At 42.8% G+C, this 22,895-nt stretch overlaps 1 protein-coding gene across 1 annotated transcript in view; it reads left to right on the top strand.

Moving 5' to 3' along the window:
* The window catches only part of CDH12 (cadherin 12), a 1,390,824-nt gene that overhangs the window by 934,084 nt on the left and 433,845 nt on the right, over positions 1-22,895 (top strand). The gene's annotated exons all lie outside the window — the stretch shown is intronic.

Below are 22,895 nucleotides of genomic sequence, written 5' to 3'. Positions count from 1 at the left end.
ATTTCTGTTCTGACCATGTCACTCCTGTCCTGTCCCTGTTACTGCATACCCTCCAACTACATTTTTGACAAGTACAGTACCCGCAGCACCTCTAGGCCCCTCCCCAATGCACCACACCTCCGCACCTTCCTCTTCACCACATGCGGCACCCCACTCCTCCCCCACATGCTGTGCCTCCAGACCCCCTACAGCACCCACGGCTCCCACTCCCCCACCCCTCAACCATCCGCAGCACCTCCAGACCCCACCCACCCCCCATATATGTCTCCCCCCACACCTGCCCCCTCCTCCACCCACAGCATCTGCAGACACCCTCCCCCATCCATGGCCCCCCCACACCCGCCCCTCCACCACCTGCAGCGCCTCCAGACCCCCTTCCCCATCCGCTGCACCACTCGCACCTGCCCCTCCCCTACCCACAGCACCTCCCGACTCTTCCCCATCCGGGCCTCCTACCCCCGCATCCACCCCCCATCCACCCACAGCATCTACAGACACCCTCCCCCATCCGCAGTCCCCCCCGCACCCACTACATTCTGTACATCGTGCCCTGCAGGCGCTGAACACGCCATCGCAAGGGGCTGCACCTCCTTCACCATCGCACGCCCTTTCATCGTGCAATATTTAACCACTAACAAAGGAATGCAGGTAATACTCCATATAATGCAAATATTGAACCCCAGAAAGGCGTGCAAGGGTTAAGGGGGCGTAGCCCCTTGCGACGGTGTGAAGAGCGCCTGTAGGGTGCGATGAAGCACCTTATATGTATATAAATATAGAAAATTGGTGTCTAACCATGCTTCTGCGGAACTTGACTCCACCCAAATTATGCAACAGAATTCCAATTAAAGTGACTGCTCTGCACAGGAACCTAATTGAGGCAGAGATTCTAACAATGTGTTTGTAACCAAGGCAGAGGGACCTCAGCTCCTTATTCACTGCACCCACATCTGAACACGCTGCTGTAGTGAGGCAGGGAATGCTTATAGACTTGTGGTCCACTACATTTGGTTTTGGGGCTTCCGGTTTGCATTTCATCTGTGTTCCACAGCTCACCTGATATGTTTCTCTACAGCGGTTTCATCAGTTTTCATTTTTTATATTTTTCCCCCATGCTTATTGTGTCATGTTTATTGTGATTTTAATTGTCTAATAAATATTTCAAATTAACACTGTCAGACCAGCAGCCATGTTTGAGTGCTCCCATGTATTTTTAATTTTTTCCCATAGAATGCAAATATATTCTGTATGCAGCAAATAAAACAGCCTCCCTCCAGGCAGCAGAATTCCCTGGGCCAGAGTTGGTATTAAACAGATACCTACAGTACATTCTATATAACGGGTCATCCCAAGACTTACAGATGGTGGCCCTTTCACAATCACATGTGCTTATGTTAATCTTAGTAGACTGAGGGGTATATTTACTAAAAGTTGATGTTTGGTCGATGTTTGGTCGATTTTTGTTTTAGGGTCTAAATTACACATTTACTAACAGTTGATATTTGACATTGTTTAAAATTTTATTTCAAAATCATCTGTTAGTAATTGTGGAATTTAGACCCTAAAATACAAAATCGATGAAACCTAGCTCAAACATCAACCAAAAATTGGCACAGACCAATTTTTCGTAAATACTGTATACATATAAATCCCACATTTACTAACAGATGATTTTTGACATATACTGTAATTTTTAAAAGGATATCAAACATCATGTTAGTTAATGTCTGATTTAGACACTCAAACACAAAATCAATCAAAAATTGACCCAACATCGACCAAAATCGACTTTTAGTAAATATACCCCTGAGAGTCTGAAGAAATGGTAAAGGTCTACAACCTCATCGGGAAGGAGCATATTCAGTGATCAGCATATTTCCTGGTTGCCCTGTTGGGAAATGTCCCCCACCGCAATCCCCCTACAGCTAGTCTATTATCTTTACCTACATTCCTATAGACTCTCCAAGGGACCAAAATATAATACAGAAATTAGCTCCAAAGGACCCTAAAAATTAGGGATCCCCATATTTCTCTGTTCATAAACTTTTAAAACAAAGGATTTTTTTTTCAATCTAATTTGCCATTCTTATCAGAAGTGAAAGATGGCTCCAACTAAGATTTTTATTTTCAGAGAGTTGTGGTGTCAGATAGGGATGTTAGTCCACCAACGGCACTTAACCAGGATAATTGGTTTATTCAGATAACAGTTTGTAGTATATAGAAGATGTCCTGCAGCAGCAGGAACTCACAGTAAACATGTGAAGCAGTTCATCAATGACACAACTATTTACTACATACAGGGTGCAGCTGTGGGGTACACAAGGTCACAAACTCAGGAGGGCAGAAGCTGCATGTTTTAAGGATATCCATACTTGTGCACAGGTGGTGTAATCAGATTGACAGAGGTACTTCTTAAGTCACCTGTGCTTAATCATGGATATCCTTAAAACCTAGACTCTTAGGGGTATACTGTATATACAAAACTGCAGATTTTCTAAATTAGAGAGATTGCCCATAGCATCCAATCAGATTCTAGCTATTAGCTTCTAGGAGGTGCTAGAGAAATGATAAAGTAGAATCTGATTGGTTGCTATGGTCAACTTCTCTACATTTGAAAACCCACACTTTAGTAAATATACCCCATTGGGCACATAGATAACCGAGTTTGGAACCACTGTTCTAGTGTATACATTACCCCCCACTAACATAGATTAGTAATAATGCTTACTGCCAATTACATACAATTCATTTTTCCATAAATACCCTAGCCTATATTTTCCATGGCTATATACAGTAGATGTGCAACTAGGGTTGGACAAGAATATAAGAAGTCTGAGGAAAATGATATTCATTCTGCCCTTCCTCTATTCATTGTAAAGTATTTGGGTCTTGGCAGTAGTGGCATGGGGAAATTGATTAATTATACAGTAAATAATCAGCAGTGTCTCTTCATCTTTTTATTACTTTCATTAAATGTGTTTTAAAAGTTGCTTCTAGGTAATAGACAAGCTTTCATTACTATTCCTGATTGACCTTTTAGTCCTGCATTTATACATTTTTACTTACTGTACACTTGTGCAATTTTTATTTCTTTATTCTTTATTGGAAATAATTTGACTTATAATAGTTTTAAATATCTTGTATGTTTTTTTTGATGTTGAGAGAGAAACTGGCTGTTTAAGCTGTACCATGTATGAAATATAAAAATATCTTGATAAATTTATTATAGGAAAATGTTCTCAAAAATGGAAAGTAATAACTAGAATTTTATGCTCCAAAAACTTTAATCAAAAGTTGATTCTACACATTGATGTATATTGGTCTCTAGGTGGGCTACAAAATGGATGCACAGCCATAGTAAGTGCTTTTAGAGGAGAAAAAAAAAATCATACCGCAAGACTTGTAAATATACTCTTGCAAGATTATATGTCCAAAAAGTAATGATGCAACAGTATGGAAATGTTTTCTTATGCACTAAGCTTAATCTCACTTTACAAAATGTTTTTCGAGTAGCATGCTGCTGACAAAGTATTACTTTGGAATAACTATTAATACCATATTATTCTGATTTTATGGCATCCATTTTTTTGTAATTGGGATCTTATTATTGAGTTGTTATGATTTGGTTCATAAAACTTAATGGTTTTGTTTTCCATGTTGCACATATTTAAATGCTATATTGTTTATATCATATATAATAAAACAATTTTACAGTGCTTCCTGCAGTTCTCACTTGTTTTGTACTATTCAACTGCTGAATATTGGGGGTCATTCCGAGTTGATCGTAGCTGTGCTAAATTTAGCACAGCTATGATCATCTTCCCTGACATGTGGAGGGACGCCCAGCACAGGGCTAGTCCGCCCCGCATGTCAGTCCAGCTCACCCCCCCCCACACAAATACAAAAGCATTGCACAGCGGCAATGCTTTTGTATTTGTGGAGTAACTCCCGGCCAGCGCAGCTCCTGCGTCTGGCTGGGAGTTATTTGTCACTGCCACTGGCCACAGCGGCTGCGTGAGACGTCACGCAGCCGCCGCGGCCTGCCCCCCCAATGGTCCAGCCACGCCTGACACCCATACTTATGTAGTTCTATGCCACCATTTTAAGTTGACTTATAGTTTCATAAGAAGAAAAAATGTCCTTATTAAATGCTTCTTGGGAATATTTAACAGTTATTATTAACAATTTTTTTATACACAGCCTGCAAATTATGTAGCACTTTACATAGAATAATTATTTATATCAGTACCTGCCCCAGAGGAGTTAAAATTCTATATTTTTTAATATACAAGAGCAAGCACACTACTTCACAGAGGCCAATTATAATAACAGTATACTGTATGTCTAGGAGACCAATTATTATGTTTCTTTTGCATAAACTCTAGTGATAAGTAAAGATGAGCTGGAATTTAAAAAGAACTCTAAATTTGTAGTAGTACAGACAGTTTCACAGGAGTATGATATATTGTCAAATCATTTTTTTCTCTGTTCTGCTTTTGCTTAACCAGTCTACTGGGTGGCCATTCCAGATTGTATTTGTAATTTTCAGATTTTACAGTATATGTTATAAAACAGAATGATGAAGGTGTAATTTAATTTTGCTCTATGCACTGGTTGGAGTAGCAAGAGGACATTGAAAGAAAGAAACATTTGAAACTGGATGAGCAATTATTTAAGTAAAATATAATAAAGTACATATGTTAATCATATCTCGGATGACTTCTGTCTCTGTCCTCTTTGTTCCCCCCCATACCTCCTTCCACTCTGTCTGGACCCACTCCCCTTATTGCTGTTCTCTCCCTGCCCACTGTTTCAATTACAGCTATGTCCCCACTGTTCCATGCCGACCCCTCCATCACCACTGCTCAATGTAAACCTCCATCCTACTCATTGATCCTGCATGACCTTCTCAGTTTTACTTGGATTTACTCGGTACTCAAAACTGCATCTTATTGGTTCACGGATGTCTCGTGTTTTAAATAGCCAATAAGTTGCCGTTTTGAGAACCGAGTAAATCCAAGTAAAACCGAGTAAAACACGAACACGCTCATCTCTAATATATATATATATATATATATATATATAACAAAAAAGACAAAAGAAGAGGGGGCGCTCCATAATGCATAAAAGTTTTAATTCAAACAGACAGATAAAAGACTGTGAACTCCAGAGAGATGTGACTCGTACTAGAGAATAAAACACTGTGGGCTGGTTACCACACGACATGTAATGTTACCATCCAGGCAATACTCGTCCCGCAGTTAAACGACTCTCCAGAGCAGAACACATGAAGCTGCCAGCCGGAAAAGATGTTTAAGCTTCACACGGACCCACCGTGTGTGTGAGCTGCTGCACTGGATCGCTTAGACACAGTAAAGGATTGCCGGAGGTGTAGATAGAGAGCGCGCTGTCAGATCACACCCTGACCGGTTTCGTCTGAAAGACTTCGTCAGAGGGCGTGACCTGACACACACCAGGGCAGCTTTTTAAAGTGTGTCTCTACCAACAATAGCAATCACACTAGCACACCCGTTACTAATGACTTCTAATTACTGTGTGCAATGAACATTAGCCCACCACAGCAACAATATAATGACTCACAAACATGTAGCAAGTCCTCAGAGAAGAATAAATGAGTATAGTAACATAGTTACTTTAGCAGCAGAGGTAGTAAATATTTGTAACAGGAATGGGTATAAAATAAAATAAATCATACCTAACAGCAGATAAATACAGACATTAAAAATACATACAATGTCACAATTAAATTACAGCCAATTTCATAATCATACCGTAACATTACAGTTCTAAGTATCAGTCAGTAATAAAAGGTGTAACCTCATAACCTTCATTCAATCCTATAGGTACCATAGTATTTAACATCAGTATCCAATATGTTTCTCTCTTCAGCAGGTGTTTGTCTCTATCACCACCACGCTTATTAGCAGCTACTACTTCAATACCTTTTATGGTGATTTTGATCCTACGGTATTATTAACCTCAATAACATTCATTTCCACTAATTTCCAGCCTATTCTGAACACCTCACACCTCACAATATTGTTTTTAGGCCAAAAGGTAGCACCGAGGTAGCTGTATGACTAAGCTAAGTGACAAAAGTGGGCGTCACAAACACCTGACCCATCTAGGAGTGGCACTGCAGTGGCAGACAGGATGGCAGATTTAAAAACTAGGCCGCAAACAGCACATCATGCAAAGAAGAAAAAGGGGTGCAATGAGGTAGCTCTATGACTAAGCTAAGTGACACAAGTGTGCTGCACAAACACCTGGCCCATCTAGGAGTGGCACTGCAGTTGCAGACAGGATGGCACTTAAAAAAACTAGTCCCCAAACAGCACATCATGCAAAGAAGTAAAAGAGGTGCAATGAGGCAGCTGTATGGCTAAGCTAAGCGACACAAGTGTGCGGCACAAACACCTGGCCCATCTAGGAGTGGCACTGCAGTGGTAGACAGGATGGCACTTAAAAAAAACTAGGCCCAAAACAGCACATCATGCAAAGAAGAAAAAGAGGTGCAATGAGGTAACTGTATGACTAAGCTAAGTGACAAGTGTGCGGCACAAACAACATGGGACGTTCTGGAATTTGCCCAGATGTAATACATGCACAATATTGGTGGCACAGGAGAGTGTACCCCTAAACCAAACAAACACGGCAAAGTCTGTAAAATTAATTTTGATAATAATTACCCTTTTATTTGGAGCTATTATAATAATATGCAGCACAGGCGAGCGTACCCCTACACCACACAGGGCAAACCCTGTAAAAATGATTTGGGTAATAATGTAAGTAATGTATATAACTCTTTCATTTGGAGTAAATAATATGCAGCACAGGACACCACCACTGAACTTATGGCAGCATAAGACACCACCACTGTACTGATGCAGCACAAGACAGCACCACTGGACTAGACTTATATGGCAGTACCCCTGGACTTATTCATCAGTACCCCTGGAGTTGTAAGGCAGTGTCAGACAGGATGGCACTTTAAAAAACTAGTCCCCAAACAGCACATGATGCAAAGAAGAAAAAGAGGTGCAAGATGGAATTGTCCTTGGGCCCTCCCACCCACCCTTATGTTGTATAAACAGGACATCCACACTTTAACAAACCAGTCATTTCAGCGACAGGGTCTGCCACACGACTGTAGCTGAAATGACTGGTTTGTTTAGGCCCCCACCAAAAAAGAAGCAATCAATCTCTCCATGCACAAACTGGCTCTACAGAGGCTAGATGTCGACCTCATTCTCATCCTCCAATTCCTCACCCCTTTCACTGTGTACATCCTCCTCCTCACAGAGTATTAATTTGTGCCCACTGGAATCCACCATTACAGGTCCCTGTGTACTTTCTGGAGGCAATTGCTGGTTATTTTGATGAACATCATCTTCTTCACATTTTGTGGAAGTAACCTCCTACACCAATCGCTGACAAGGTTACCGGCTGCACTAAACACTCTTTCAGAGTGCACACTGGTGGGGGGGCAACTTAGGTAAAATAAAGCCAGTTTGTGCAAGGGCATCCAAACTGCCTCTTTTTCCTGCCAGTATACATACGGACTGTCTGAGATGCCTACTTGGATGCAGTGACAGTAAACATGTCAGTAATCATTGGCAGGTCCTTCAGATGTCAGCACTCACTCCTGACTGCCCTGCATCACCACCAGTGGGTGGGCTCGGAAATCTTATCCTTTTCCTCGCAGCCCCAGTTGCGGGAGAAAGTGAATGAGGAGCTGTTGATGGGTCACGTCCCGCTTGAGTTAACAAATTTCTCACCAGCAGGTCTTTGAACCTCTGCAGACTTGTGTCTGCTGGAAAGAGAGATACAACATAGGCTTTAAACCTAGGATCGAGCATGGTGGACAAAATGTAGTGCTCTGATTTCAACAGATTGACCACCCTTGAATCCTGGCAAAGCGAATGAAGGGCTCCATCCACAAGTCCCACATACTTTGCGGAACCACTCCATCTTAGCTCCTCCTTCAATTTATTCAGCTGCTTCTGCAAAAGCTTGATGAGGGGAATGACCTGACTCAAGCTGGCAGTGTCTGAACTGACTTGACATGTGGCAAGTTCAAAGGGTTGGAGAACCTTGCACAAGATGGAAATTATTCTCCACTGTGCTTGAGTCAGGTGCATTCCCCCTCCTTTGCCTATATCATAGGTGGATGTATAGGCTTTAATGGCCTTTTGCTGCTCCTCCATCCTCTGAAGAATATAGATTGTTTAATTTTTCAGGCCACTGACAGCATCTCCTGCATGCCCCTGTAAAAATTCTGCACCACCAAATTAATTGTATGTGCAAAACATGGGACATGCTGGAATTTTGCCCAGATGTAATGCACGCACAATATTGGTGGCGTTCTCTGATATCACAAATCCCCAGGAGAGTCTAATTGGGGTAAATCATTCTGCGATGATTTCCCTCAGTTTCCGTAAGAGGTTGTAAGCTCTGTGCCTCTTACGGAAAGCGGTGATACATACTGTAGCGTAGCGTTGGCATTTATGAGATGCTGCTACTGGTGCCGCTGCTGTTGTTGCTGCGGGTGGCCATATATCTACCCAGTGGACTGTCAGAGTCATAAAGTCCTTAGTCTGCCCTGTTCAAGTTGTCCACATGTCCGTGGTTAAGTGGACAGTGGGTACAACTGCATTTTGTAGGACACTGAGGACACTTTTTCTGACGTCTCTGTACATTCTCGGTATCGCCTGCCTAGAAAAGTGGAACCTAGATGGGATTTGATACTTGGGACACAAACAATTCTCTAAGTCCCACTGAACTAATGGCGGATACCGGATGCAAGTCTATCACCAACATAGCTGTCAAGGCCTCAGTTATCCGCTTTGGAAAAGGATGACTGCTGTCATATTTCATCTTCCTCACAAAGGACTGTTGGACAGTCAATTGCTTTCTGGAAGTAGTACAAGTAGTCTTCTGACTTCCCTTCTGGGATGGCAATCAACTCCCAGCAGCAACAACAGCAGCGATAGCAACAGCAGGCGTACCACTCATGGATCCTCCAGAGGAAACCAGGTTATGAGAGGACTCCTCAGTCTTGACAGTGACATGGCTTGCAGGACTAATTACATTCCTGACTGAGGAGGAAGTTGACATTGAGGGAGTTGGTGATGTGGCTTGCAGGAGCTTGGGTACAAGAGGAAGAAGGGATTTTGGTGTCAGTGGAGTGCTTACACTCTTATCCAAAGTTTCACAACTTGACACTGACTTCTAATGAATGCACTGCAGGTGACGTATAAGGGAGGATGTTCCTAGGTGGTTAACATCCTTCCACTACTTATTACAGATTGACAGAGGCAACACATGGCTTGACACCTGTTGTCCGGATTTGTGGAGAAATAATTCCACACTGAAGAGGTGGCTTTTTTGGTATTTTGCCCAGGCATCACAATGGGCTTAATCATCCCATGGACAACAGGTGTCTCCCCCGGTGCCTCATTTAAACAAACCACATCACCATCAGAATCCTCATCGTCAACTTCCTCCTCAGCGCCAGCAACACCCATATCCTCATCCTGGTGTACTTCAACAGTGGCATCTTCAATTTGAATATCAGAAACTTGACTGTGGGTGCTCCTTCCAGCACTTGCCCCCTGCAAATGGTGGAAGGAGCCACCTCTTCCCATCCAGTATTGGGAAGATCAGGCATCGCAACCGGCGACACACTTGGACTCTCTTTGGGGATTTGTGATACCATCTTAGAATGCACAGTTCTTTTCTGTGCTTTTTTCAGCTTAACTGTTTTCATTTTTCTAGTGGGAGGATGAGGACTTCCATCGTCTTGTGAAGCTGAACCACTAGTCATGAACATAGGCTAGGGCCTTAGCCGTTCCTTTCCACTCCGTGTCATAAATGGCATATTGTCAAGTTTACATTTCTCCTCATACCATTTCAATTTATTTTTTGGGGTGTTTTTACTGAACTTTGGCTTTTTGGATTTTACATGCCCTCTACTATCACATTGGGCATCGGCCTTGGCAGATGACGTTGATGGCATTTCATCGTCTATGTCATGTCCAGTGGCAGTAGCTCCAGCACTGTGAGGAAGTGGTTCTTGATCTTTCCCTGTTTTATTCTCCAAATTTTTGTTCTCCATTATTTTTCTGGAGTTATATAACACAATATGCAGCACAGGAAAGTGTACCGCCTACATCTCACAGGGCAAACCCTTTTAAAATTATTTGGATTAAATATTAATAACTACTTTATTTGTTGTAAATAATATACAGCACAGGACAGCATCACTGAACTTATATGGTAGCACCACTGGACTGGACTTATACGGAATTATATGGATTTATATGGAATTATACGGCAGGATCACTGGACTTATGTGCAATTACCACTGTAATTATATGGCAGTATCACTGGACTTATACGGCAGTACCACTGGAATTATACGGCAGGATCACTGGAATTATATGGCAGGATCACTGGATTTATATGGCAGTACCGCTGGACATATATACGGCAGTAACGCTGGACATATACAACAGGATCACTGGACATATACAGCAGGATCACTGGACATATACGGCAGGATCACTGGACATATATGGCAGTATCAATGGACATATACAGCAGGATCACTGGACATATACGTCATGATCACTGGAATTATACAGCAGGATCACTGAACATATATGGCAGCATCAATGGACATATATGGCAGGATCACTTGACATATACGTCAGGATCACTGGAATTATACTGCAGGATCACTGGAATTATATGACAGGATCACTGGAATTATACAGCAGCACTGGACATATGGCAGCAGAGGACACCACTGTGACTGGTCACTGGACTGACTGATGCACAGGACACTACCACTGGTCTGATGCAGGACAACACAGCAACACTGTATGGGACTTGTTATTATACAGCAGCACTGGACATATGGCAGCAGAGGACACCACTGTGAATGGTCACTGGACTGACTGATGCACAGAACACTACCACTGTTCTGATGCAGGACAACACAGCAACACTGTATGGGACTTGTTATTATACAGCTGTAATGGACATATGGCAGCAGAGGACACAACCACTGTGACTGGACAGATGTAGCACAAGACACGGACACTGAGGACACTGAGAGAACAGAGACACGTCCTCTCTCTACACTCTCCAATGCCGGAGTGAAAATGGCGGCGATGCGCGGCTCCTTATATGTATTCCAAACCCCGCCAGAATCCGATAGCGGGATGATGACGTTTTACCTCGTTCTGGTTTCCAAGTCAGGCGGGAAAACCCGAGCCTGACTCAGATCCAGGCTCAGAGCGTAAAGTCCGGTAGGGTTCGGTTCTCTGTGAAACGAACCCGCTCATCTCTAATTACAGTATGCCATGAAAGACCTTTACTGTTTTTGCATGCTGGATATTGCAAGTGTACAAGTGCAAGCATTCACATGCACAGCATTTCATATAACCACTTGGGTTGACAGGCAGTAAAATATTGCCCTTTTGTCTAACAAAATACTTGCACTGCTTACTGGATTTTATGGCAGCTACTGTGATCAGAGCTCAGCTACGATTAGACAGCAGTCATAATCAGTATAGGGAACCTAATTGGTTAGGGCAAGCTCTGCTTTATAGACTAAATGGACCACTCATGAGAAGCTTATGACACAAAACAAGTTAATTTCTTGTGACGTCATGTGTTTATTATTGTAGCTTATCAACCATTCGGTAGCATTCTCTTACTCTAACTCAGCTAAACATAGATAAGAGGTAATTCTGAAAACCACCTACAATATGTGTGATGATTTACAAACTGCAACAAAATCCACCCCTGAGTATATCTCCCCCTACATATAATAAAGACTTACTAGTAGAGTTGTGCGCCCCCTGCCTCATGTCTTAACCATCTCTGCTTTGCTTACATCCTGCCATCAGGCTATCTCCTGCTTGCCCTTACCTCATATCATCTGTCTGTCGCCCATTCCTAATAAATTGTAAGCTCCTCAGGGCAGATCACTCACTCGCTACTTACATAAAAGCTGTATTATATTTTGAGAATTGTGGTGCTCTTTGTAACCTTTACTCTATTTTTGTTATTAATTTACTGTAATGTTAAGTTTTGTCTCCCTGTGCTGTCCTTTGTACGGTGCTGTGAAACACTTGTGGCCCATTATAAATAAAATGTAATAATAATAATTATTAACATCATTAACGTTCATTACCACTCATTTCCAGTCTATTCTGAACACCTCACAATATTGTATTTAGGCCAAAAGGTTGCACTGAGGTCGCTGGATGACTAAGCTAAGCGACACAAGTGGGTGGCACAAACACCTGGCCCATCTATGAGTAGCACTTCAGTGGCAGACAGGATGGCAGTTTTAAAAAATAGGCCACAAAGAGCACATCATGCAAAGAAAAAAAAAGAAGTGCACAATGGAATTGTCCTTGGGACCTCCCACCCACCCTTATATTGTTTAAACAGGACATGCACAGTTTAATAAACCAATCATTTCAGCGACAGGGCCTGCCACATGATTGTGGCTGAAATAATTGCTTTGTTTGGGCCCCCACCAAAAATAAAGCAATTAATCTCTCCTGGCACAAACTGGCTCTACAGTGGCAAGATGTTGTCCTCATATTCAGGTCCCCCTCCCCTTCAGTGTTTACATCCTCAGAGAAATAATATTCAAATAAAGGCACAAATCACATCATTTACTTGTCAGTGGACTGCTTACGCTATTTCCCAAAGTTTCTGAACTTGACAATGACTTATGATGAATGCGCTACAGGTGACGTATAAAGGTGGATGTTCCTAGGTGGTTAAGGTCTTTACCCCTGCTTATTATGGATTGAAAGAGGCAACATATGGCTTTACACCTGGGGGTATGTTTACAAAAAATCTGAGTTTGTCCGATTTGTGTTTTTTTTTCAAAGTGGCAACACGGGAATTTACTAAGCACAAAGCTCGCCAGTATTTGGGCTATTCGTAATGGTTTTAATGGCAAAGTTCAGAAATACGAATGAATAGATCATCAGTCAAATGCAGCTGTTTGTTCATACAACATATGAATTTACTATTCATTTGTATTTGGGTGTTAGTCTCTGAATGCTCAATTGCAGGTGTATTTTTTTGCGAATCATTAAAAAAAGCAGCAAAAAAATAGACCTGCTTTCTCCAGGCAAGTTTGGATAATCATGCACGGATCAGTAAGATCTGTGCATGGTTATCTTTGGGAAAGGGTCTGTTTACTGTAAAAATTGAAAAAAAAAATTGCATGGGGTACCCCCTCCGAAGCATAACCAGCCTCGGGCTCTTTGAGTCCGTCCTCGTTGTAAAAATACAGGGAAAAAACTGACAGGGGTTCCCCCATATTTAAACAACCAGCACCGGGCTCTGGGCTTGGTCCTGGTGCCAAAAATACAGGGGACAAAAAGCATAGAGGTCCCCCGTATTTTTTACACCAGCACCGGGCTCCACTAGTCTGGGAGATAATGCCACAGCTGGGGCACACTTTAATATTGGTCCCTGGCATTAAATCCCCAACTAGTCACCCCTGGCCGGGGTACCCTGGAAGAGTTGGGATCCTTTAAATCAAGGGGTCCCCCCCTCCAGCCACCCAAGGACCAGGGGTGAAGCCAGAGGCTTTCCCCCATCCATGAGTGGTGGATGGGAGGCTGTTAGCCTTTTGTGTAAAAATAGAATATTGTTTTTTGTAGCAGAACTACAAGTCCCAGCAAGCCGCCCCCACAAGCTGGTACTTGGAGAACCACAAGTAGCAGCATGCGGGGGGGGGAATGGGCCCGCTGGTACCTGTAGTTCTACTACAAAAAAATACCTAAATAAAAACAAAACACACACCTTGAAAGTAAAATTTTATTCAACATACATGCACACTTACATAAATACATACTTACCTATGTTGACATGAAGCACTCAGTCCTCTTGTCCAGTAGAATCCTGGGGTACCTGTAAATAAAATTATACTTACAAAGAATCCAGAGTAGATCGGTCCTCTTCTTATAAATTATAATCCACGGACTTGTAAAAATAAAAAAACAAAAAACCCGATCCACGCACTGAAAGGGGTCCCATGTTTACACATGGAACCCCTTTCCCCGTCTGGCAGGACCCCCCGTGGCTCCTGTCAAAGAGGGTCCCTTCAGCCAATCAGTGAGTGCCACATCATGGCACTCTCCTGATTGGCTGTGCGCTCCTGAACTGTCAGTCAGGCGGCGCACTGTAGATACAATGTAGCGCAGAGGTTCTCCATTAAATCCAATGGTGGGAACTTTGCGGTCTGAGGTAGACCGCGAGGTTAAGTGGGTCACTCTTGTGGTTGGCCCCACTTAACCTCACGGTCCTCCAGGGTACCCCGGCCAGGGGTGACTAAATGGGGGGGGTAATGCCACGGCCGCAGGGACCAGTATAACAATGTCCCCGGCTGTGACATTATCACTCTGACTAGTGGAGCCCGGTGCTGGTGTAAAAAATGCGGGGGACCCCTACATTTTTTTGTCCCCCACATTTTTGCCACCAGGACCAGGCACAGAGCCCGGTGCTGGTTGTTTAAATATGGGGGAACCCCTGTCAGTTTTTTCCCTGTATTTTTACAACCAGGACCAGCTCAAAGAGCCCGAGGCTGGTTAAGCTTAAGAGGGAGGACCCCACGCAATTTTTTTAAATGTTTTTAACCCATTTTGCACTGCTCACAATGCACACAATGAAGCCTTGCACGGATCTCAATGATCCGGATGGGATTCCTTGTGTTTTGTCAGGCAGTGTTTTACTAATCACTCCCTTAAAACACTTCCTGACATTACGAATCACATCGACATCGGAAAATACGAATGTTGAAAAATCGTCAGCTTAGTAAATGACCGTATCAGGATTCAAAAAGTTGCAGTAAAATGAACCCGATACCATTCGAGATCAAACACCCTTAAAAACGGTTAAAACATGAATATTTGTAAATAAACCCCCTGTTGTTCGGATTTGTGGCTAAATAATAACACACCAAAGAGGTGGCTTTTTTGGTATTTTACCCAGGCATGACAATGGGCATTTTCATCCCATGGACAACAACTGTCTCCACTGGTGCCTTATTCAAACAAACCACATCACCATCAGAATCCTCACCTTTAACTTCATCCTCACCACCAGTTACAGCCATATCCTCCTCATCCTGGTGTACTTCTACAGTGACATCTTCAATCTCAATATCAGCAACTGGACTGTGGGTGCTCCTCCCAGCACTTACAGAGGATATGCAAATAGTGGTAGGAGCCTCCTCTTCTCATACAGTGTTGTGATGGTCATTCCTTGACATCACAACTGCGGACAGTGCCAGCACCCCTGTATTTTCACAACACTCCTGAATTTTTACAGCATACAGGACCAGTGTACCTTTATTTTAGCAACAGCACCTCTGTATTTTTACAGCATACAGGACCAGTGTACTTTTATTTTAACAACAGCACCCTGTATGTTTACAGCATACAGGGCCAGTGTACTTTTATTTTAACTACAGCACCCCTGTATTTTTACAGCATACAGGACCAGTGTTCTTTCTCTTTTTATTTTAAAACAGCACCCCTGTATGTTTACAGCATACAGGACCAGTGAACTTTTATTTTAAAAACAGCACCCCTGTATGTTTACAACATACAGGGCCAGTGTACTTTTATTTTAACTACAGCACCCCTGTATTTTTATAGCATACAGGACCAGTGTACTTTTATTTTAATAACAGTACCCCTGTATTTTTACAGCATACTGGACCAATGTACTTTCTACATTAATTTTAAAACAGCACCACTGTATGTTTACAGCACACAGGACCAGTGTTCTTTTATTTAAACAGCAGCATCCCTGAATTTTTACAGCATATAGGACCAGTGTACTTTTATTTTAACAATCCTGAATTTTTATAGCAAACAGGTCCAGTGTACTTTTATTTTAACAACACCCCTAAATGTTTACAGAATACAGGGACAGTGTACTTTTATTTTAACAACAGCTCCCTTGAATTTTTACAGCATACAGGGCCAGGGTACTTTTATTTTCACTGCACCCCCTACAGAGCATACACTACTGACCCCACCCAATGCAACCACCCACAGAGAGACAGAGGTCTGTCTCCCTCACTCTCCAAGTCTGGAGTGAAATGGCAGCCACGTGCAGCTGTTTATACTTAATCCAAAACCTGTGAGAATCAGACAGCGGGATGATGACATTTTGCCTCATTCTGGTTTCCGAGTCTGGTGGGAAGTACCGAACCGGACTCAGATCCAGGCTCGGAGCATGAAGTTTGGTGGGGTTCAGTTCCCTGAGAACCAAACCTGCTCATCTCTACTTACTAGATAATTATATTTATGACACCTTGTACATCAAAAAAGCTTGGAGACAGCACAATTATTTTAAGAAACAGATTGTATAGCAGTGTTGTGACCAAAAAGCAGCATGTACCCTTACTCCTAAATGTTGGTTGTGCCATTTTATGGTTAAATAAATCTGATGATCTGCTGCTCTTTTATTACAAACACATTTATCCCAAAATACATTAATGTATAGGTGCAGTCAGTGTCGTAACTAGACATTTTAGCACTGCGTGCAAGAACCAGCATTGCCCCCACCAAAAGTATAGGGGCATGGCTTCATGGGGAAGGGACGTGGCCACAAAATAATACAAATTCATATTATGCTGAACAATAGTCTCCATTATTCAAATTACGCTGCACAGTAGGGTCACTTACACACACTACACCATGTAGAATCCCTGTCAAACATTATGCCAGGTAGAGCCCCTGTCCCACATTACACCAGGTAGAGCCCCATTTTACAAATTACTCCAGGTAGGTATGGCACAAGAGAGAGAGAGAGAGAGAGAGAGAGAGAGAGAGAGGGGTTGGAGAGAGAGGTAAGGGAGATAGAGATATGGTTGTGTGTACTGCTGGGCACTGTGTGCATTGGGGGTCAGTCCAAGTTGATCGCTAGCTGCCGTTCGCAGCGCAGGTATTAGGCTAAAAATTGGCATTTCTGCATATGCGTATGCACCGCAATGTGCACACGCAATGTAAGGGTACAAAGGCATTTGTTGTTTTGCACAGGTTCTAGCAAAGTTTTCAATCACACTGACGGCCGCAAGAATGACAGGTAGGGAACGTTTCTGGGTGTCAACTAACAATTTTCAGGGGGTGTTTGCAAAAACACAGGCATGTCTGAAAAAGCACAGGCGTGGCTGGGCGTTTGCTGGGCGGGTGTATGACGTCAAATCCAGACACAAATAGGCTGAAGTGATCGCAAGTGCTGAGTAGGTTCAGAGCTACTCAGAAACTGCACAAACTGTTTTTGCAGAGCTCGGCTGCACATGCATTCGCACTTCTGCTAAGCTAAAATACACTCTCCAGTAGGCGGTGGCATAGCGTTTGCACGGCTGCTAAAACTAGCTAGCAAGCGATCAACTCGGAATGACCCCCATTGTGTAATGCTGGGAACAGTACTTACGAGTATGTTGGAAGAGGTGGCCACAGTATGTATTTGGGCTGAGCCGGCCCTAACCAATATGATGCCCTAGGCAAGATTTTGGCTGGTGCCCCCTAGCACCACCGCTGGTTCTACCTCTGACCTTGCACCTCTTTCCCAGCACCATCACCCCTCACCCATAGCAGTCCTTGTACCCCCTATATTTTAAATAGGAACAGTTCGCACATTTGACGCACAGCCCAAAAAGGGGCATCTTCTTGCTGGGAAGGGGCATGGCCAGACAATAGTAACCCCAATTCCAATTACGCCACACAGTACTGCAACTTTATTCACATTTTATCTTGCGATAGTGTCCATAATTCATATTACATCCCACAGTTGTATCACTTTACCTTATAAACGTTACTCCTCACAGTAGAGCCCCTTATTCACATTACATCACACTGAATTGCTCCTTATTCACATTACACCACACTTTATTGCTGTTTATTCACATTAGACGACACAGTAGTGCCCTTTCTATATGCAACACCACATAGTAGAGCACCTTATACACATAATGCCACACATTAGTCATGCATTTATACACAATTCCACACAGTAATGCCCCTTACACATATGAGACACATTAATGTCCTTATAAACATAATGCACCTTACACATTTTGACAACCTTTATTAATGCCCTTTTACACATAATGTCCCTTGCACATATGCCTCACATTATTAATGCCCTTATACACATAATGACACACATAGTGCCCCCTACACATTTGCTGCACATTATTAATGCCCCTATACATATAATGACACACATACAGTAGTACCCTGTTACACATATGCTGCACATTATTAATGCCCGTATACACATAATGACACACATAGTGGCCCTTTACACATATGTTGCACATTATTAATGCATTTTTACATGACACACATAATGCTCCTTACACATATACCGAACACTACTGCACAACCAACCCACTCACATTTACACAGCACTCCCACTTCCACTAACACTGTGACCTCTGCCTCTGCTTGGATACAGATGTGTCCTCACAAATCTTGCATCAATGTTAACGTTGGGCACCTTTTTTTAATGAAAATGCATCTTATTTGCATTGCTATGTGGCTAGGATGCACAAGCAGCTTCTGCTGATTAAACTGAATATAGGCATGCCGCATATCATTTTAATCAGCAGAAGCTGATGATGCCCCTAGGCATATCAAATGCCCTAGGCAATTGCCTAGTTTGCCTATGCCTATGGCCGGCTCTGTATTTGGGTACTGGTGCTGAACACAGTGTGTATGTGTATACTTTGGAATGATGTGCATATGTGGGCACTGGGGGCACAGTGCATGTGTGGGCACTGCGGGGCACAGTTTGTGTGTGTGGCCACTGCAGGACACAGTGTATGTGGGCACTGCAGGACACAGTGCGTGTGTGGGCACTGCGGTGCACAGTGCGCATGTAGGAAATCACAGTGTGTGTGTGTGGGCACTAGAGGAGACAGTGTATGAGGTACTGTGGGGCACAAGAAAAAATTGCTCCCTGCGCTTAACCCAAAATAGGAAAGAATCAAGAGACTAAATAGTGCAAAAGAAAGGGTTTATTTTTTAATATATTGAAAAAACCTTACTGGCATTTGCCTAGATAAATGGAGAAAATTGTACCAGATATCTATATCCTCCATATATTTACAAGGGAGGAGCTACTCTAAAAAGAATTTCTTTGGTATATTAAATAAGGTGTCGCCTAGTACCGATATACTAAGTGGACAATACAAAGACTTACACAACATATAACATATAATGTGCAGAATGAAGCGCTGAATGCGTCTTACTCTGTCTGCAGTAATGTATTAAACAGTCTTTATATATCCCAATGAGAAGGGTTTAGTCCATGTGTGCACTCTGTGCTATGATCCAAAAGATTTGGAATTGTCTGTTAATGCATAATGTATAGAATCAAAGAAGATCCTCAGCGGCAAGATTAGACAAGACCCACGGGTGCTATCCCCGTACGTTTTGAGTCTTGACCGTTCCGTATGGAGTGAGGCAGGGGTCAGGTTCTTACCTCCTCCGAAGCGGGTCCCGAGTGTCCCGGAGGCCTCTGATGGTGCAAGCCTTTTAGGCGGAGATGGAGATGTCTGCCGGCAGACTTCCTCACAGCACGCTGCAGACGTCTAGAGTTGCTGTCAGGGAATCCAGTCAATTGGTTATCGACGTGTTTCGCCTGGAAGGCTTCGTCAGGATGTCCGATGTCCTGGTCTCCTCTCTCCGTTATAAGGTCTTCCTGCATTCCATCTGTCAGATACTTCTGGATTTTTGCGTTCCAACTGTCAAAGCCGATCTTAGCTTCGAACAAGGGAAAAAGGACCAAGAAGTGGACCTAGGTATTACCACTAAGAAATTACTTAAACACCTTAATGAGAGAACATTGGGGGTGATACCATCTGAGATCTCAAGAAGAGTTCTGGAGGAAGAAAAAGAAGATGCAGAGGATGACGCTGATGATTTTTTGGACACTTTTTTAGACTTGGTTTACAACAGCCAAACGAGAAGAGATCCCGCAGCAATACCAAAAGTAATGACAGAACACAAGAAAGGAAAAGTCAAAAGGAATAGAGGAAGACGGGATTCAAGTGCCAGCGGGGAAAGCAGGGAGGACTCAAGAACAAATGGAAGGAAAAAAATAAAAAAAGGACAGAAGAGGTCAACAAAAGGCATCATCAACTTAAGCAGATTTGGGTGGGTTATTTTGTTTCTGTGCAGGGTAAATACTGGCTGCTTTATTTTTACACTGCAATTTAGATTTCAGTTTGAACACACCCCACCCAAATCTAACTGTCTCTGCACATGTTACATCTGCCCCCCTGCAGTGCACATAATTTTGCACAGCTGCTAACAAATTTGCTGCTGCGATCAACTCAGAATTAGGCCCTTAGGAAGTAAGTATGTATGTGGACACTGCTGCTGGGCATATTCAAAGTCAGGATCATCCTTCATCAGCCTTGCAGGATAAAATCCCAGAGGAAAGGGGGCGGAAGTAAACTGCATATTTGATGTGACTGCATTTTTATATGTACATGGACATGACTGCATATTTATAATGGGTGTGGATCATAGGGTTGACCACACTTAGGACGACAGTCATTTGGTCGACCACCATTGGTCGACGGTGGCTAGGTTGATACCTGAAATAGGTCGACATGGCCATTAGGTCGACAAAAACGAGGTTGACATGGAGAAATGTCGACATGAGGATTTAAAAAAAATGTTGGTATCGTTTTCTTCGTAGAGGGACCGGGAACCCCAATTAGTGCACTGTGTCCCCTTGCATGGCTCACTTCGCATGCCATGCTTCGGGCAAGGTGCCTGCCTCCCACCGCTACCACTGTGTTCGGCACAAGTTACTATTCCCAATCGTAGTCCACATGGATCGTTAAGTATGAAAAATATATTTTTTTAAACTTATGTCGACCTTTTTCCATGTCAACCTAGTGACCATGTCGACCTATGGACCATGTCATCCTAATGCATGTTGTCCAATAGTGGTCTACCTAATGACTGTCGACTTAAAGACTGGATACCATTTATAATATACGCATGGCATAGGCGTTGGGACGGGAGATTCTTTGGGGGGACTTTTATAAATCAGATGCAGCTCCCGCTATACCAAGTCCAGGGACATTAGTGCTACTTACCAGTCCTGCCAGTTGCTGTCTGGAGGCAAGAGAGATGTACTCATATGAACAGCAGCCGCACCGCAAACAGCCACTGGAGGTGGAGGCGTGTGTTCAAACTCACTCTCAGGCTTGCAGCAGCCATCAGGTCACTTCACGGGGACAATAAAGTAGGAGGGGGAGGAGCCAACACAGACAGAGCGTGTGTACCATGCAGCCGATAGGCTACCAATTTATGTGATGTGCTAACAAGATTGCAGGCACTGCATACTTGTGCAGTGCAGCCCTATGTGTGAGCCAGTGGATCTGCCCACAGTGCAGATGTGCTGTATGCAATGCACCACTGGCATAGCTACCATAGGTGCAGGCAGTGCAGCTGCTATGGCGACCAGAGCTGAGAGGGGCCCACCTTCCCTGTCAAAGTTACATGTGTTTTATACATTTTTCACCATTTGGTGGTACGTAGGGGTCCATTCAAACTTTATCCTTGGGGCCTGCAATATATCTAGGTAAGCCCCTGAACCTGCTCATTGTAGTGTGGTACAAAAATTAACTGGAGGGCATTTTAATGTTATATAATATGAACCGGGGTACTGTAATGAGGCACATTATGAATGGGGAGCGCTATATATCATAATGTGAATTGGGGTACTGTGCGGCATAATGAGTATTGGCAGCTCTGAAATGTGACATAGAGTGAACTTAAGCACTACTGCAATTCATAAAAGAAACTAGGACACTACTATGGGGCATAACATTAAATAAGGCTCTACTATGGTTCAGAAAATGAACTAGGGCACTATTATAGGGCATAAAATGAACAACTGCTGCAGAGAAGTGTCTCTCTAGAAGCATTGGGATGGGGGCCCCTTCAAAATATTGCTATGGGGCCCACAAAGTGCTAGCTATGCCCATGACTGGCACACAACTAGTTACAGCCATGGGTACAGTATACAGTATTTAATAGTATTGCTGTACAGAGGAGCAACAGCAACATATGAGAGTTTTCTTGGAAGGGAGATATTGGAAGTTTGAAGTACATAGTGTTGTTTTGAGTCTCAACAAAAGGAAGAATGGGAAAGTACAGGTAAGAAGATGCAAGGATGAATGTTCTGGGAGTATTGAAGGGTGTACTGCAAGGCTTTGGGAATGAGTGCTAATGTAAGGTATATTCTTGTAATGTTATAATTAGCACTATTTAGTTGTGTCAGATTTTGTCAAAGTTCATTCCATGACAGTCTGTGTATATAGTATTCATTGCTGTCATATTGATGATTTCCCTTTATCAACAGTTTCCCTAATTTGTGTTTCCAGTGTGTGTTTAGTATGTGCCTCAATATAAGAATTTAGATAGAATATAAATAAAAATTTTAACAGATTACACTTCTGTTGTTGCCTTGAGCACCATCAACCCTAGTTATCCTGTACATAGATAGCAATCTACTTGTAAGATAAACGATTCAGGAAAAGAAAACTAGGTTCTCTCTGTCAAATAAGATAGCAACAGCTTGCTTTTCAGTTTAACACCAGAGTCCTTAATTTGCTACTTGACAATTTTAACAGTTTTACATGGCACAAATGTTTAAGGCAGAGCACTCACACTTGCAGCTGTTGTGGATGAACTCCTCTTGTTCAATTTCAATCCCAAAATGGATAGTTATGATTAGCAATTATACAATCAACAGATTTTTTGTTTAGGGCTTACAATAAAGTTTGATTA

The sequence above is a fragment of the Pseudophryne corroboree genome, chromosome 5, assembly GCF_028390025.1.
Source record: "Pseudophryne corroboree isolate aPseCor3 chromosome 5, aPseCor3.hap2, whole genome shotgun sequence".
NCBI lineage: Eukaryota > Metazoa > Chordata > Amphibia > Anura > Myobatrachidae > Pseudophryne > Pseudophryne corroboree.
This window is presented reverse-complemented; position numbering and strand designations above follow the sequence as displayed.